This window comes from Megalops cyprinoides, chromosome 4 (genome assembly GCF_013368585.1).
Source record: "Megalops cyprinoides isolate fMegCyp1 chromosome 4, fMegCyp1.pri, whole genome shotgun sequence".
NCBI classification, from domain to species: domain Eukaryota; kingdom Metazoa; phylum Chordata; class Actinopteri; order Elopiformes; family Megalopidae; genus Megalops; species Megalops cyprinoides.
Genome location: NC_050586.1, coordinates 29776949 through 29794412, shown reverse-complemented (window position 1 = coordinate 29794412; position 17464 = coordinate 29776949). Strand labels below are relative to the sequence as shown.

Sequence of the window (17464 nt, the reverse complement as noted above, 5' to 3'; positions counted from 1 at the left end):
TTTTCAATATGCTTGAAATCCATTGTCCATCCAAATGACTTCCATGGAATTTTATTTCATTACTAAACCATCTTTGCTGCCTTTGAAATGTCAGCCTGATAGCTCAGCCAGGGCACCAAAACACATTGGCTCTCCTATTTCATTTTGCGGTTTTATTCATTGACTAAACATAAACTGACCATAGACTAGTGACTTTTACTCTCTTTTTTTTTACTTCCTCTTTTTATGGGGGCCACGGTAGGAGCATCCGAGCATCTGTTCACACAGCTCTGGATAACCAACCAATCCTACCACCACCATGGTTAACAACAGCAACTACAAGAGCATCGTAGACCAACAACGTCATGCCCAGAAACGCAAGCGACATAAGCGCAGACCTTTTCTAAGACCTGCACTCACAGTCATCTCTGCCAACGTTGAAGGGGTTTCTACTGTGAAACGTAGACTCACCAAGAGGAAGAAGAAGTGACTTTTACTCACAGACCCCCTCTGCCAAGAGTACTGCAAACAAAGCTAAATATTGCATGCTGTAGTCATATGCAGTACAGCACTCTTCAGTCTCATTTGGTTTAGCGATTTCAACCAGCTGCTCAAAAAGAGCTGGCAAATCCTTCTCTCACTGGGCATTGCTACAGGGGGGGAAAGATAGGAGAAATGTCTTACCTAAATAAAATCTGCTTTTGAGCAAAAAGAAAAAAAGAGAGCGATAATAATCTTCCTACACATTCAGAATGAGCGTGAGCAAAAATGATTCAGCCTCCTCTCAGACAGCAGAGGGGTTGCGAGCAGCAAGTTGCTGATAACGCGTGACAGCTCCACCTGCGCTGGGGCTGGCGAAACCTCACTCTTCCATCACTGCAGCTAAGCATCACAGTCAGAAGTAAGCACTGTGGGTCGGGCAGCCCAGCTTGTGTGGAGAGGGCAGCAATGTGTTGTAGTGGTAAGGAGCAGGGCTCGTAACTGAGAGGGTAGCTGGTTTGATTCCCCACCGGGATGGTGCTGCTGTTCCCTTGGGCAAAGTACTTAACCCAGAATGGCCTTAACCCAGAATATCTAGCTGTATAAATGGAGGAAATTGTAACCTTTGTAAGTCGCTCTGGATAATACAGTAATGTAATGTAATGAGAGGGCTGAAAAAGAGCTGGACCCTCACGCTAACCCTGAGGCGGGAGGCGTGCGACTCCCGGCAGCACGGATGGCTCCTTTCATGGCAGTGACGGTCCTTCTCCCAGCGCTCTCTGGGCGTGGGATGGGAGCTGGATCTGCTTCACTGTGTCGTCCTTTATGAAGACGCTGTGTAGGAGTCGAAACACCTCCTGTAACCAACTTCCTGCTTGCCAGGATTGCAAAAAAACTTAAAACTACAGACAAAAAAGCATTCATTTGGAGTGCTTTAAATGATTTGTCTGAAATGTGATGATATTAGAGGGCACTGATGGTTATGAGTCTGTGCAAAACTTTTTAAATCAAAGGCCCTGGACGCAAAATCTGAGAATGTGTGACCTTAAAAAAAAGAAAAGTCCTCAACCACTTGTGCAGTCTCTTGGCTTTTCACAGCGGTATGATAATCACACTGGCAAACCACCAGTCTGGCTTATAGTAAATTTAGACGCATGCTGTTTACCAAAGGCCACAAACAGCAAACTCAAACCCACAGCTTTGTTCTGGATCCCTAAGGCATTGGTGTTCAAAGAAACATGCAGGTGAATACAAATAACAATCCCCTGTTGGATCCAAAACACAATATGTACAATATTTACATCCAGAACTCCCAAATGGAACAGAACTGATATAATAAGCTAAAAGTATGATGTGCTGCCACCTCCCATATGGTCTAGCGGTTAGGATTCCTGGTTTTCACCCAGGCGGCCCGGGTTCGACTCCCGGTATGGGAAGAGAGTTTTATGGCGACAACTGGGATGTTTCCCCATGACCTGGTCTGCTTAATTGTTGCTCTTATACGCACATGGGTTGTGGAATCTCAAACAGTTTGTGACAAAAAATTATTGCTGAAAACTTAATTAGTTTTAGTTACTCTCTGCCCTTGACAACAGATCTAAGATCAACTTGTCCATGTCCAAATCCTAACCCCAACAATTAAGTGTAAAATTCTGATCCATGATCAGTTTCTACAGGCAGAAAGTGCCCACATTGCTAGAGGGTGTGACCACAATAACACCAGTGTTAGCCTTCGTATTGCAATTGCCTTAGCTTTAACCTTAATAATGGCATTGCCTCAGTGTTTGCCTTAGTACTGCATTCGCCTCAGTGTTAACTTTAGTATTGGCATTGCCTTAGTGTTTGCCTCAGTGTTAGCTTTGCTATTGACATTGCCTTCGTGTTTGCCTTAATAATGCATTCGCCTCAGTGTTAGCTTTAGTATTGACATTGACTTCGTGTTAACCTTAGTATTGGCATCTCCTCAGTGTTAGCGTTAGCGTTCCTGTGCCAAACTCAGAGGATTTGGTGCATTTGCCATGTTTTGGCGTGCGGATGTTCATGTGCTGCACATTCATGCAGCAGTGCTTCTTTGATCATGGTGAGAGCCCCCACGACTGGTGCTCAAACATGTGTTGTGCGGTTAGCTGTGACACACTCACACAAGCCAGAGCTATGTCATCCCGAGATGCAATGGAGCAGTAAATTCTGGCAGTTTATGTACAGAGGAACATGAGGATCATCAGGCAAGTGTAAGGTTTAATCAAGGTAACGTCTTCAGTGTAAAATGTGTTGACTGTAAACAGTCTTTAAAAGCTGAATGTGAAGAGTTGAAAATAACTGATTATTATTATTATTATTACTACTACTACTAGTAGTAACTGTTTCTCTGTTGGTCTGGACTTCACACCACCAGACTGATCCAAAACAATTCCTTTCATGTGTGTGAAAGCACAGAATGTCCTAATAAGGCCACCGTAGGCAGAAACTCGGATTAAAATGCAGGTGGATTCCTAAGTGTGCACGGCTCAGGTCCTGATATGGCAGGGCATCCCGCTGTGGCTATGTCAGAGCAAATGGCCAGTGTGACATTCCCCTCACCAAAAAAAAAAAAGAAATGGAGACATGTCCAGGCGTGCTTTATCTTTGTATTTGGAGAGGATAAATTTATTGCCTCTGCAATAGGAAGTCATTTCAGTCCACAGCGGTGTCCGGCATATTAGACTGAAGCTGGCAGCTCATTTTTCACCACTACCTGTCGAAGTTTCCTAACACGGCTTGAATCTCAAAACAGGGGGCTGTTTTTATTTGCAGCAGAAATTTGCCCTAATACAAATGTCAGTCCAGAAACATACAATATTTGGTGCAAGTTAGATAAATCCAAAATGCCATAATAACATTGATTGTCTCATAGGCCTCATTAGGCTTAACATGCGTCCGCTCTCTTTACTTCACAATAGCTGACTGCGGCCATCAGGCTGCATGCCGTAAACCGCTACAGGCAACGTAAAGCAAGTGTGACACGTACATTGACACTGTTGTAAAACAGTAGAACAACAGCAGCACTGTCGTCTGTCACAGTGGACGGAACACACAATAATTTTGTGTTGGTATCTGAGCGATGAGCCACGTCCACTTCTATTACTACTACCAGATTGAATCTGAAGGGTAAAAATCATAGGTGGTTTTAGGACATAACAACTTCACTAATGTGTCTTTGATATCTCTGACTCTCAGAAAACTTCCACGGAGGCTGAAGGCTGATTATCTCTTCAAGGGGGTGGTGCAATCCCGCAAATCTGTCAGTTGTACTCAGAAAAAAGATTAATGACATGGTGCTTGAGGTCCTCAGCTTTCATTTTTGGCAGGATTTGCCCCCTGAGAACAACTCTGAGATGCCCCTGAACTGGCAAGGACTTGAGCAGGTGCAGGATCATCACACCCTTTGTCTTCAAATTTGATTGAACCAATTTCTTTAACAAGCAAATAGATTTATTTACATTATTTTGTAGACTTGTAGCAGCTGACCCAGTTTACCACTAGCTGACCTAGCTGACCTAGTATACCACTGATATATTGTGTATCTTACATCTAGGACATTGGATTTTTGAGTTCAGTAATGAGCCTCAATCCATAGGTTTGGAGAGGGAATGGTGTCCCTTTTTCCTTCACCTCTATTGATTTGTAAGTCAAGCTAATGCATGTTTTGAAAGTTTGCCTACCATTAGTATTTTGCACGCTCATTTGTCTGAATGATGCAGTGGTTAAACGTGTGCCAAAAATACATCCTCAATTAATCTTTAGCACAGGGACAGGTGAGTACAAAATGGGTCAGAATCACTCATGATATATTTTCTCCCCAAGTCCTATACTTTGTAGTTTTTTGTTATGAAGTTCTGAATATATTCAGAATCAAATGAGATGCATCTGCGGAACTCTTTTGGGATGTCACTGCCTCTCTGCTGTCCATATAGGGTATATAAGCATCCATACCAGTATCATCAGGCACAGCAAGAAAATGCTGTGGCTAAGCATATAAGATATAATGCAGAATGTATGTGCATCAGCAAGATATGAGCAGAGAGAATTCAAGAAGCTGCAAGAAGAAATGAACGCACCGAGTAAGACACTCTACCCGACCCGCTTTCGCCAGGATTATGACTGCATTTAGATCTGTACCCTCCTTCTCTGGAGGACAATGAGCTTTTCACAGCGAAATCCAAAGTCACATGACGCCTTGGCCATAATCAAAGGTGTTGAGGCTGTTCTCAAAGGCTGGTGGAAACGTTTGTTCTCCCACAGTGTTGGGACTTGAGATCTATATTTAACAGTGTCCATGACAACAATTGCCTCTGTCAGTGGGTTGGTATTGTTGTCCCTATTTTCCTGTAGTTGTCTGTTGTCAAAGATGTCTGCTAAATTGGAAGGGATGGAGGTTTTTCCATCAATAAAAATTCAAAGCTATGCAGTTTAGGTTGTCAGTAACAAGAGATATTGTTTTCTACTGGTGCCATTTCTCCTATTGGGAAGACTCTGGGCTGTAGTAGTTCACGTGATGGCCTGATTTCTTTAATTGGTTGCAGTGATTGTTTGATTGTGATGGCTACTTAATAGGTTCCATGTGTGCCTTGTTATCCTGGTGCATCATGTACTAGCTGGATCACGACTTCAGGCCAGGAAATTCTTCTTCACCTTAATGTTGTTAACTGCTCACTGCTCTGACAAAGAAACATCGAAGTGCATCATCACTATCCATTTGGTTCTTGAAAAAAAAGAAACAAAATACAATGAATCAACCATGATCTAAAACCTAAAAGTAAAGTAGCAGTCTTCTCTGAAATGGCCAAATCCTGCAGCATGTTATTCTGTCTAAAGAGTCACATATCTGTTGGATGGCTGAGAGTGGGCACTGATGCGACTGGAGAATGCCTATCATCCTGATTGCATCCTGTGTTTGGTAGTGAAAGCACTTCATTAACTTAATTTACAACTTCTCATAGTTTGTCTTGGGCAGCAACTGATTTTACATCTCCACAACTTGATTTGTCAGAAAATCTATGGCCCCACTGCTTACTAAAACCAACTACCTGGCAGGGGAATGGATGCTTGCTGTGTCCACAGGGGAAAGCCAGACTGGCATTTGTTTGAAATGCAATATCCAGAATCTAGAGACAAAATTTTGCTTCAGTTTAAGATCATGCTTGTCTACATTGTCTACAGGGGAAATGACTCAGAATTACATCACTCAAAAAAATGTTCAAAGAATGATAAATAGTATGAAATATTTAATGGACAAATGGCATCTGGTTTGGTTTCAAGACACAATCTAGCAGTGTACCATTAATGATTCTCTTTAAGGGTCGCCATGGGCTGTGGTTTTCATAACATTACCATCTCCTCCTTTATCACCTATCAGCACCTATCCATAACAGATACTCTTAGTGTGAATGTTCAGAAGGTTCTAGTTTTTTTTTTGTTGTTTGTTTTTATGGTGAGCACATTTCATAGCAGTTAAAGGCTAGATTATGGCAAGAGGTCATAAGCCTGTTTCCTTTACATAATGGTCATAACTGATGCCTTCTGGTAGGCATAGAGAGGCAAAATTGCATGTTCCTAACTTCCTACTCTTATCTTTGAAGTTTTATAATCACTTGTGAACCAGGATATCTACCCTTCCCAGGTTTGGATTGGTTTCTTGTTTGTTGCAGTGCATGCAGCCCTACCCTGGCTGTATCAATATGGGATAAGTATGCTCCCCATTTGTTTTTTCTTTTATCCACGTCCATATATGAACAAATTCCCCTGACCGTGCATGTTACAGGGTAATTGGAGCTTGAAATGACATTTCCTGTAAAAAAAGAGGAAAAAATCAGCTTCTATTTAAATATGATCCCCAGGGGCAAAAAGTCTTAGGTTGTACATACCATCATTGCTGCTTGATTTTATGATGCGGTTCACAGTTCACATGAACTAAAGTCACCCGTGAAATAAAAGAACTGTTTCTTTCTGTCTCTCTCTCTTTCACTCGCTCTGTCTCTCTCTCTCTTGCTCTCTCTCTTTTTCTCTCTCCCCTTCAATATGTTCAGTTGAAAGTAAGTGCACCGAACCATCACTAAACACCCGTTCCATCTCCTCCTTTGCTCGAGATATGTTTTTCCCTGTCTCTGGTTTGCATAACACTTAGACGGGCTCTGAAGCAGCGTGGCTCACACAAAGTTCTCTGCAGAGCCTGGGCATTTTGAAAAGCCATGGGCACAATTGGGTTTTCACTCTCCGAGTGGGGAAGTCACAGCATCTCAGTGAAAGGAGCGCCATTGTTTCAGGAGACCCTAACTGCCTCAAGCTTTACAGACAAGAATGTTGCTCAGAACTTTTAAAATGTGCCTCATGCTCAATGGGGCCTCATCTTATGTATCCTAGGGGTTTATCCAGAATACCTTCATAATACATGTGCAAAGCTATGAAGGATAACCGCTGAGTCCTTTGTGCAGGGAAGACTTGTTATTCCTTTTGATTTGAAATGCTTTTTGATAAGGAACACAAAACACACTGAACACTTTGATGGGCTTTAATAAAACACACTTGATTTTCATGGGTTGGATGGCGCATAGTGTGGCATAATGGTAAGGAGCAGGGGTTGTAACCAAAAAGTAGCGTCTGTTAAGTAAAAGAAAGGTACATGTTGGTCCAGAGAGAAATGGCTTGCCCAGTGCAAGGCTGAAGTTACTCCTTCAATCATTTCGTACCTTATTTTATTAGTGCTACCATAAAACAAAAAGACATTCCTGTACAAGATATATTTTTGTTATCTTCTGAGATGTGTCTGAGATACACAAAACAACAATAATCAAGACTACTGAGAGTCTTTCGCAACAGCACTCTCCTATCAATCCAAATAATATCAGAGTAAAAGAGGAAATTTAAACTTATAACTTTCTTTCAGCTATTACACTACATTGAGATTAGATCACCAACTAATATGATTGTTTTAGTTTTGTCTTAGTTTTAAATATTTTGTCTCTGTTGTAAAAAAAGCCATTGTAAAAAAAAAAACAGTTATAAAATAATCCATAGATATGCTTATATGATTCAGCAATCCTCTGCATGTTTTCGTGTATGAATTGCTCTCTGCTCCAGTGTTCTGTATGGATCAGATAAGATGACAACACAGGAAGAGTGGTTCCCATTTCCTCTATTGAATTTCAGGCTCACTGCTCTAATATGATTATAGCATTAGTGTAACATTTCAAACCAGTAAAACAACAACAACAAAAATCTAGTGTCAAGCACCAGAGAGTGTGCTTTTTAGAATGCACTGTAAAGAAAACATAAAATTAAATTATGCCATCATTGGTATAAGAGTCTGAAGAGGAATTTGCAGTTCTCCTGATAGTCTTGTCACACCCATTAGCACAGTTACTGTGAAAAGATCCTGTGTGTTTCACTGGTATACAATTTTTTTTTCTCTCATATCATGCAGCTTGTGGGGGAACAAAAAAAAAAAAACGCTATTCATGTTATAATTTGGCAGTGCAGTGTTGGTTTTTGCCAATGACACCCACACAGAAGAGACAACCTTTTTTTCATCAGTGGCACACTAACAAGGAGGTTGAACTGAGGGGGATTTTCAGTGCAAATTGCTGTAGGCAATGGCTGAATGCTGTCTTGTGTGACATTAACAAATCTGGCTTGTGACTTATCAGCGAATGACAGCGAGGTTGTTAGGAGGAGTTTGATGGATTTTATAGATTTCCATTTGGTAGCACAGGAACGACAAGCCGAGGACACATGGAGACAGGGAGACAGTCGGTCGGCCTATCAGAAGACATGAACCTGTTTTGCTGTGTTTACTCCCCCCCCCCCCCCCCCCTGGCCCCAGATCATCTCTGCTTGTATCTGTCTCTCAGCAGGTGGGTTGTGATTGCCAGTTTACTGAGGTGAGGTGAATCCTATTTTCAGGTTCTGGAGTCCACATTGTGTCTCTCGGAAGCAAGTCTCACATCTCCGTCATTGAGCACCACAGAATGGGGCCAATCAGATTTGGAATGTGTCACTGAGGGATCATGGGATGCGAAATGCCTGCCTCCACCCACTGCTCTTTTTTGCCATGGTGCCAGCTTCAGACAGATGAATGCTTTGCTGTGACGCAGGTTCTGTAAAAATATCCACAGTGGAGAGGACGAATTCCCTCCATGCAACCTCATTTAAACTGACATACACTGTGCTGTACGTTGTATTCCTGTGTCTTTGCCCATTAACTGAAAGTGGCATTTGTATTATCATGAGAAAGCTGTAGAACCAATTCAGCTTTAATTCTGGAAGGGCACTTTTTATCCTCTTCACATTCAACTTCTGTTCAAAAACATCACTGAATGGGAGCTTCAGAATGGATCATTTATATGCGACTTGGGTTGCCATACCCATGCCGTGAGCTTTGTTTCTGAATTCTTCAGTGTAGTGGCCATTGTACATTTTGGCTGCTCATTTCATTTCATACAAATTCAGAGCCTTGAAACATCAGTGGCTTTTGCATAAGACGACAGTAAATTTCAAAAAGGAATGATGAAAGTTATGAAAAAGCATGCATTTTGGACAACATAATTGCTTGAATTGCTTGAAGTAACACTATGGACTGCTAATAGCTTGTATCAACTGTCCTGTTTTTCATGAAAAAAACTTTACATTACATTGGGTTAGGAGGAATAAAAGACAATGATTTTTTTTCCCTCCAAAGTTGTTTCTTTGAAGGAAAGTCAGCAATAAAACATCAAACACTTCACTGTCACACAGTTTATGTCATAAAAGAAATAATATAATGCACTTATTTTTGTAATAAAGCTGTCTTTTATTTAGCTCCTTTCCTCTGATTAAATATGATGGATGTATAGAATAAGACACACTGTCTGTGTGTGTGTGTGTGTGTGTGTCTGTGTGTACTTGCATGTGTGTCTGAGATGCTTCTACTATGTTTCCAGAACATAAAAATGATATGCTGGAGGCAGGAATGGGCCTTTTTTGATGTTCAAATGCAGCTTTCTGGCAAGAGTCAAACTCACTGAAGATCTGGGAAGGCCAGTGGATCTATTTTGCTGTAATCCATTCCTAATGCCTGGCGGCAGGAGACCGTTGCAAAAGGAGACTACATTCATGCTCCTGCTGGCATAGATATTCACATCCCACAAAACTGAACTTTCATCTTTCACAACTGTTTCACTACCACAAAACTTTCATGTTTTGACAATAAGGAACTGACATCATTGGTTTTGCACCCCCTTGTAATGAGGCTCAAATTTTGTTTTTCTCTGACTGCACTTGTTTCATCATGTTGATTTGATATGTGTCTGAGAAGACCCAAAACACTTCATTATTGATATACTTTGGCTGGAATTACATCAAAACAGTTGTTCCACTGAGGCTATTCAAAAACCACCAGTCTGGGCTTTTTTGTGAATTTCCTCCTTGTTAGAGAGATCAGAGAGATGATGTTTTTTGCCCAAAATGTAGTGCATTATTTGGGGCACAGGACACAAGTTATGATTGGACGGTGCTCTGGCTTGTTGGTTGTTCAGGTGCTGTCTGGTGGGAGTCATGGATTTCTCATTTGCAGGCAGGTCAAGCATTTGATAATATCCTTCCCCTGGAGTCAAGGGGTGGCTTTAGGTTTTCAGTGAAAAACCCTCTGAAGTTGACCCTGTTAGGACATGCTAATTGGAGGAGAGCCCCAGCTCTGGCTCTTCTGAGAAACCCTACACAATTACTATGTTATTTGCTTAGCAACTTTTATAGCTTTAGCTGTATCTGTCTCAATACATCAAACTGTATCTCCAATATACACAACTTGACATTTACTGAAGCAGTCTAATTTAAGTACCTTTCTCAAGGGTGTGACAGTAGCACCCCACTGATGGATTGAACCAGCAACCTTAAGGTTACAATCCCCACTCATTACTAGTAATCCAGACTGCTGCTGCCAGTAAACTTGAGCTCCCAGCCACTGCAAAAGTGGAGACGTTGCCCTGGGATCAGCCTTCAAACAGCAGCAGTATGCTATCGTCACCCCTCGGCACTCCTGCTGGCTCAGTCCACAGCCTATTTCACACATTTGGATCCCTGATCATGCTATGGCCCACTTGCTCATGGGTAAAACAGGGAAGTAAATACTTGCTGCCACCTTGCAAGACTACAAGTAAATGGGAATATGGAAGAATATTACTGCAAGTAACAAAACAAGACTTCCACACAAATGCGGAAATAACAAGCAGGGATTGAAAAAGTAACTTCATGGAGCTTTTAGAGGAACTTCACCCACCAACGTGAGTCACCCCATCAGTGCAGACAGAAACCCGTCTGACTGCAGTGAACATGGGAAGAAACTGTAGAAGTACCAAACTCCGTGAGTGTGTACGTGTGTGCCTGTGTATGTGTGTGTGTGTGTGGGTGTGTGTGTGTGCCCAGACGTGTGTCGTTAGTCACTGTATGGGATCATTACTGAAGCGTCAGATGAACTCCCACTGTCAGCTGGAGTGAGGCCACGACCCACGCTTTCTTCTGTTAGCAGTACTCTGCTGTAATGGGGGGGGATGGGGGTGTTGGAGGTGGAGGTGCTGCTCTGGAGGTGGGTGTGGGATCTGTGGAGCAGGTGCTGAGAGGGACAAGGGGGGCTGTTTTTGGGGGTTTTGTTTCACATGTTGGAATTCAGTGAAATTAATGTACTTGCAAGTCAACTAATAAAACTGTCAACACAAAGAACTTTAGTCTGGTAGAAGGAGAGAGAAAGACTGCTTATTGATGATCTTCAGTACAGCAAGGCTTCACAGGTGATGGTTGACTCAGCAGAGTTTCAGATGTTACACTCACAAAGTCTTGTGCTTACAGTCTCACACCTTACACACTCCTCAACCTCTCATAGTCCCGTTTCCCTTTGCTCCAGAGGGCAACCCAACAGCAGCCTAAAATAGTAAGAACCACTTATGTAAGCATTGCAGAATATTTGGGTCTGCTCCACCTCACCGTGGCCTGGGCACCGGCGCCTAATTGGAAAAACATTGCCTCTGAAGGTATCCTTGGATTGATAGCGAGCACACACTGACCCGACTCCTCTCTGTCACAAACTTTGAAAGGGGAGGTAGAGTAGGAGAGTAGGCTGTGGGGCACACTAAGTGGTACCACCAAGTGGAATGCACCTATATTACCCACAACAGACCATCTAAAAGCCTAGAAGACGAGGTAGAGGACCAGAGGTCACATGCAAAGAGTGGACCCGAGCCTGAGGTACGAGGTACAGAACTAATATATCAAAATAGCACCCTTAAGTGGTCAAACATAGAGTAATTAAACTGAGAACAACTACATAAGAGTATGAAATCAGGGGCCTCTCAGTTGGTAGGCCTGCACCACATACACATGATCACAGCGTGCACGTGCGTGTGACTAGTTCAATAGCACATTACACTGGAGTGTGTGTCACATAACCTGACTATGTGATCACCCTAAAAACTACATTAACACAATCACCACTATACTGTTTATACTAATTAGGGCAAATGATCACTAAGTAATCACCATTATTCTTCACACAAGAGGGACCTCTTACATAAAGAGAGAGCAATAACTTCCCCTTCCCCATCGTTCCAATGTTTACCCGCTTTGCTATGGACTCTTACAGCTGAGGAGAAAGCAACAGATTTAAATGTTTTTGCAAGTACAGCCCTTTAACAAGTGCTTGTGATTTAACCTGCTGACATTTTATTTCAGTTTGATACAAGTTTGGATCTCTGAGAATGTTTTGGTCAATTATTACACACACACACACACACACACACACACACACACGCACACACACACGTGTATATGTGTGTGTGTGTGTGTGTGTGTAGATAGGACATACTGCCTGTATACTAATGTAGGAGGTAGATAAACCAATTGATATATAATTGAATAAAAATGTCTGCAGTTTAATTGTTTAATCTCAATTTCCTTTTCAGAGTGCATGCAAGCTTTCCATTTTTATAGAAGACAGTGGACATGCTTTGCAGCTGGTTTTCTTTGTCATTAAGAGCATGCCCCTAGCATTTCCTGTTTGTGGAAGAGGTGGTTAGAAAGAGTTATGAGCTGCTCGCTGTTGTATATTATAATCTTTTTTCTCAGGCAACGATATCCACTAATCATCTGCCATTGATCAGCTCAGAATGGGACGTGAATACCGTGTTTTTGGCAGTTTGTTATTGTCAGTTTGTCAATGCCAGACATCAGGACTGGCTGTTTTTAGGTTGGGCCAGTTCCAGGCAGTGCGCCTGCAAGTGCCTGCCTAACAGAGCATTGCAGAAGCTGATATAAAAAACATGCTGTCAAGATGGATTTAACGCATTAAAAAAAAATTGTGTGTGTCTGTGTGTGTGCATGTATGCATGTATGTGCATGTGTGATTATGCGTGTGTGCATGTGTGTGAATATGAATGCGTTGTATATGTGTGTGTGTGTGTTTGTATGTGCATAAATACATCCATGTGTGTGTGCACTTGTGCTTTCAGACTTAATAGTTTCCACTTGGGTACATTGTAGTGATGATACTTCCAAGGGGACTGAGTTGATGTTATGGGATTGTCTCTTGAGTGCTCTGTTTGCACTCCCGGCCCAGGAAGTGCCTTGAATTTGATGGATTGCCTGAAAAGAAGGAACCCGTTAGTGTGATGTGTCAGGCCAGAGGAAGCAATTAGACCTCTGATTGCTCAAAATGATCTCATCATTTTGGATGTACGTTCATTTATGAGAACAACTTATGGACTGATGGGAGTTGAATTCTGCAGCTTAAAGTTGTGGACTGTATTGATCTGTTGAATTGATTCTGTTTTACTTTTAAACTCCTACTCACCACTAGCTGATGATAACATTCAGTTTGGAACTCCCAATGACACCCATTGACAACTGAGAATGCATATGCTATTGTGGGAGTCCTTGCTTTGGTCAACACCTTTATCTGTTAAATAAAGCAGCAAGATGACAATAGCTGGCCTGTGTTCATGAACATCCCACTGATCATTAGAGCACCAATCACCATCACCTGTTCCTACTCTTCTCAAACTCCACCCAAAACGCCCCTCTCCCATGACTTCTACATCTGCTCCAGATACCTCCTCTCGCTATGCGCTGATCTGCTAGACAACAAACATGAGGGGATGTCCATGGCACCAGACTGAGCCCCGGCACGTTTTAACGCTCTTCCTGTGCAGTCGTGGGGACTGAGGCGCGGTGAGTCTGACTCATTTCTCACACCTCCTCCCTCTCTTTGTCACACTGTGACAGGTGAGGGCACACCTCCCCGTGTCATGTGACCTCCCACCTGCAAGGGGTCTGGTAATGAAACGGCTCCAAATCAGGACCCTCACTGCCCCCTTGGCCTTGAGGCCTTTTTAATATCTGCACCTGCTGGTTGGGGCATCTTGAAAGATACATAGCTCTGTGAAAGTACCTTCACCAACAGAAATTCTTGGGAGTTTGAGAATAACTGTTTTGAAGAATGTTTTATTTTATTTATGACTGGCAGCATTATTGGCATTTTCAGCTGCATTTTCTGTACACTCACTCACACTGGTAACAGCTCAGGGGTGTTTTAAAATGATCTAGAATCTTCTTTTCAACAAAAAAAAAACCTTATTCATGAGAACGCCTACAGGCTATATCATGGCTTAATCGCTGCCTTTAGCTTCTCTGACCCAGGCTGTATCTGTTCCGTGCTCTCAGGGTACTCAGGGGTGCCGCAGTGATCACGACGGTAAAAGCTTTGCTTTTCAGACACGTTCTCATGCTTTAAATCAGGAAGCTCCAGATACAGAAATAAATTTGCTTCGTCTCTCTCTCTACGCAGAGCGGCGACAGCAGCCTCATCCTCTCATGCATTATTTACGCCAGACAATATAACTGCACAGCTAAAAACACTTCCAAAATCCTGTGAAACATTACTTTGGCTCAATAATTGGAATGCAGCACTAGGTGCAGGGCTAGGACATCTAGACTCTCAATCAAATGGTTGTACATAAAGATTGATTCCTTGAACAGGGTAGTTTGTCTAAATTACTGCACTTAACTTACGGTCACAAAGTGTCACAATATAAAATAACCTGGACAGGGACATATCAATGTACTGTTAAATCTGCAACTGCAATGTCTTGATCAAACAACGTAATGATGTTATGTAACCACTAAGAAAACATACACATTATTTTCACCCACGGGTAGTGGCATTGCGTAAGATTGATAGGGGAAAGAATGATGGAGGAACCAATGGGATTACTTTCCAGTTAGAGAATTCATGGTCAAAAAACTCACCTCTGGATTAACCTTTCAGTCAAACTGCTACCGTCTCTCAATTCAACAGCACATGATATTAGCCTGATGCCAAAGCTAATAATGTAATTTACTAAGGAGTACTCCTTTTATGCTGTTGTCCTTTACCCTGTGGCCCAGTACAAGGATTAAGAGTGTTTTGTCTGGATGTGACAGGAAGATGATCTGTTTTAATCTTGTTGCACTCAGTACAGTGAGCGGTGCCATTCAACCCGATGGTTGTTGTGATATCTCTTTAGATTCATGCACGTGTCAGCATGGAAGATTATGTCTGTTAACTTATTGCTCATCTGCTTTGGCGCCACCTGTCACTCTGGGAATGCATGGGAGCTCCTGATTGTTCTTTATTAGTAAAATGCTGGGCCACCCCACCCTGCAATTTTGGGCTGATTACAGAACTTCTGCTCTCTCTCTCTCTCTCTCTCTCTCTCTCTCTCTTTCCCTCTTTCTGCTGTTTTAACTCCAGGTGCCTTTGGGCCTTCAGGTGCTTGTTGTTGTTGGATGTTCTGACAGTAATGGTTGGTAAATCTTTCGCAGCTTGGGGGCAGAGAAACATTTGCATTCCGGGCTCTGTGGTAACTGGTGCCTTCTCACTTACTTGCAGGTGTCTGTTTGTGATGGGGTTCATTTCAGATTTATGTCATTATGAAAATAGTGTTTTGATTTTTTGGACACATCTGTGTGCTCTCCAGGGCCAGGCGCAGTCAGGGTGTGACGATGGAGAGACGTTGAAGCTGACCTCCTTTGGTCGTGGTTTATCTCTCCTCCTCCTCCGTGTGTATCTCTCCTCCTCTTTACATTATGTAATGGAGTTTGATGGGATTATGTGAAATATCTGGCTCAGACATCAGCCTTTAGAAGCTGACTGTCATACTTAGGTGTTGCGATTTCTGAAACCAAAAACCACAAAGAGTGAAAAGCTGATCGGCTGTCGGCGTTAGAGCCCAGCACCTTGGCAATAAAGATGCAGTAGCAATGCCTGTTGGATGACTAATACCGCTGCAGAGAGGCAAGTGGCCATTAGGTTAGTAATGCCATCCTTTGCTTGGATCAGCAGATTGGCTGCTATTCCTGATGGGGTGGTTCTGTAGATTGGCTGTGTTTCATTTAGTCAATAATGCAGGAGCCTACATCTGAGGGCATGTGGATTTTGTAATAATAATAATAATAATAATAATAATAATAATATCATGTTATTATTAATAACTGAGGTTGTTTTCTTTATCTGTATGTCAAAAGAGACACCAAATTAACTTGGATATAGCTTATATTTGCATTTTATTAGTTTATATAATTATATATGTATGTTTACATCTTCTCTCCAAGCATTCATTCATGTGCTGACAAAACTCCTCTGCTATTCCTTTGTGTCTTTACACTAGCCTGAAGGAAGCAACTCGGCTAAATGGTAATTAAGAAAATCAATGCAATCTGAAGGTCTGAGCCACTTCTGCCTCATTGGCTTTTATCTTCTTAATAAAACAAGTAATATTAGCAGAAACACACCTGTCTTTGACATTATTGAGATAAAAACAGTAAGAGTCATAATAAATCAGCAAAAAGACAATTATGATACACACAGAACAATATCAATCTTGACATATGGATGTGAGCAAGGAAATTTGTTTCTTATTCATAATCCAAAAAAAAGGAATACATGCACACATAGATGGTTCAGGAGAACCTGAGCATAATAAACAGTTGCAAAGCTTGTCAGACTCCATCCTGGCTGTCATCAGAAGGCAGAAGTGAGCACCTGTTTCTGTGTGTAGAGATTCCGTACACTCCCTGCTGCCTGCAAGGCACCTCTCGATCCATTTCCTGCTTAGATAGAATGATTCACGCTGTGGCCTGTACTCTCTCCTGCCCTGCCAGTGGAGAATACAGTTTTCAGGGTGGCACGGGTCATTTAATTCTGAAGCACTGCCTCCATAGGAACCAAAGGAATCCACTGCCTAACAAGCCCAGGGTGGAGAAAATGCTGGTCACTGTATATTCTGGCCATATGGCACACACAGAGCACACAGAAACAAGTCCAGTTGCTCTGGTTCACGTGATTTAATTAACGTTTTTCCCATAAAGCACTGATTAATTGTAATGCATAGCCAAGTACTCTCTCTCTCGACCCCCCCCCCCCCCCCCCCCCCGAACCAACTATTATATAAACCATGTAAAATATTTATCATCCATTTCTGAAGCATTCCCTGCCTTCGTTTAAGAAAAATACCTTTTGAGAATCATGCGGAATTCAGGTAATGGTCTCAGTTTCACACCAGCAGAAAACTTGCAATGGCTAAAAAGCTGAATGAAAAACTGCTTCATTATATACACTTACCAACAAACAAAATTCTTGGTTTCAGGGTTGATAGGACAGTGTTGAAAACTATCCAGTATGGTGCATTCTGATTCAGAATGTAGAATAATTGTAGAATTGTAGAATAATCTACAATTCCATTTGTTCAAAATTAAAGTTTTTTTGTTTGTTTATTACTGCACCTTAATGTCATTACAATATAAATCTAGGATTACCATTTTGCCTACAAGAGAAAATTTTGACCCCTTACGCTCCTAACATGCGCACTTAGTGCTGAGGCTAATATGTCACTGCACTCAGATACATGTACATGCACGGATATGAACACGTACAATAGGTCTGAGCGAAGTTTTATGTCGCTCTTTTGTT

General features: G+C 42.0%; 1 non-coding gene across 1 annotated transcript; it reads left to right on the top strand.

Moving 5' to 3' along the window:
• Positions 1-1823: 1823 nt before the first annotated feature.
• On the top strand, positions 1824-1895 carry trnae-uuc. The gene has a single exon. It is a non-coding gene; the product is annotated as a tRNA-Glu (tRNA).
• Positions 1896-17464: the final 15569 nt, after the last annotated feature.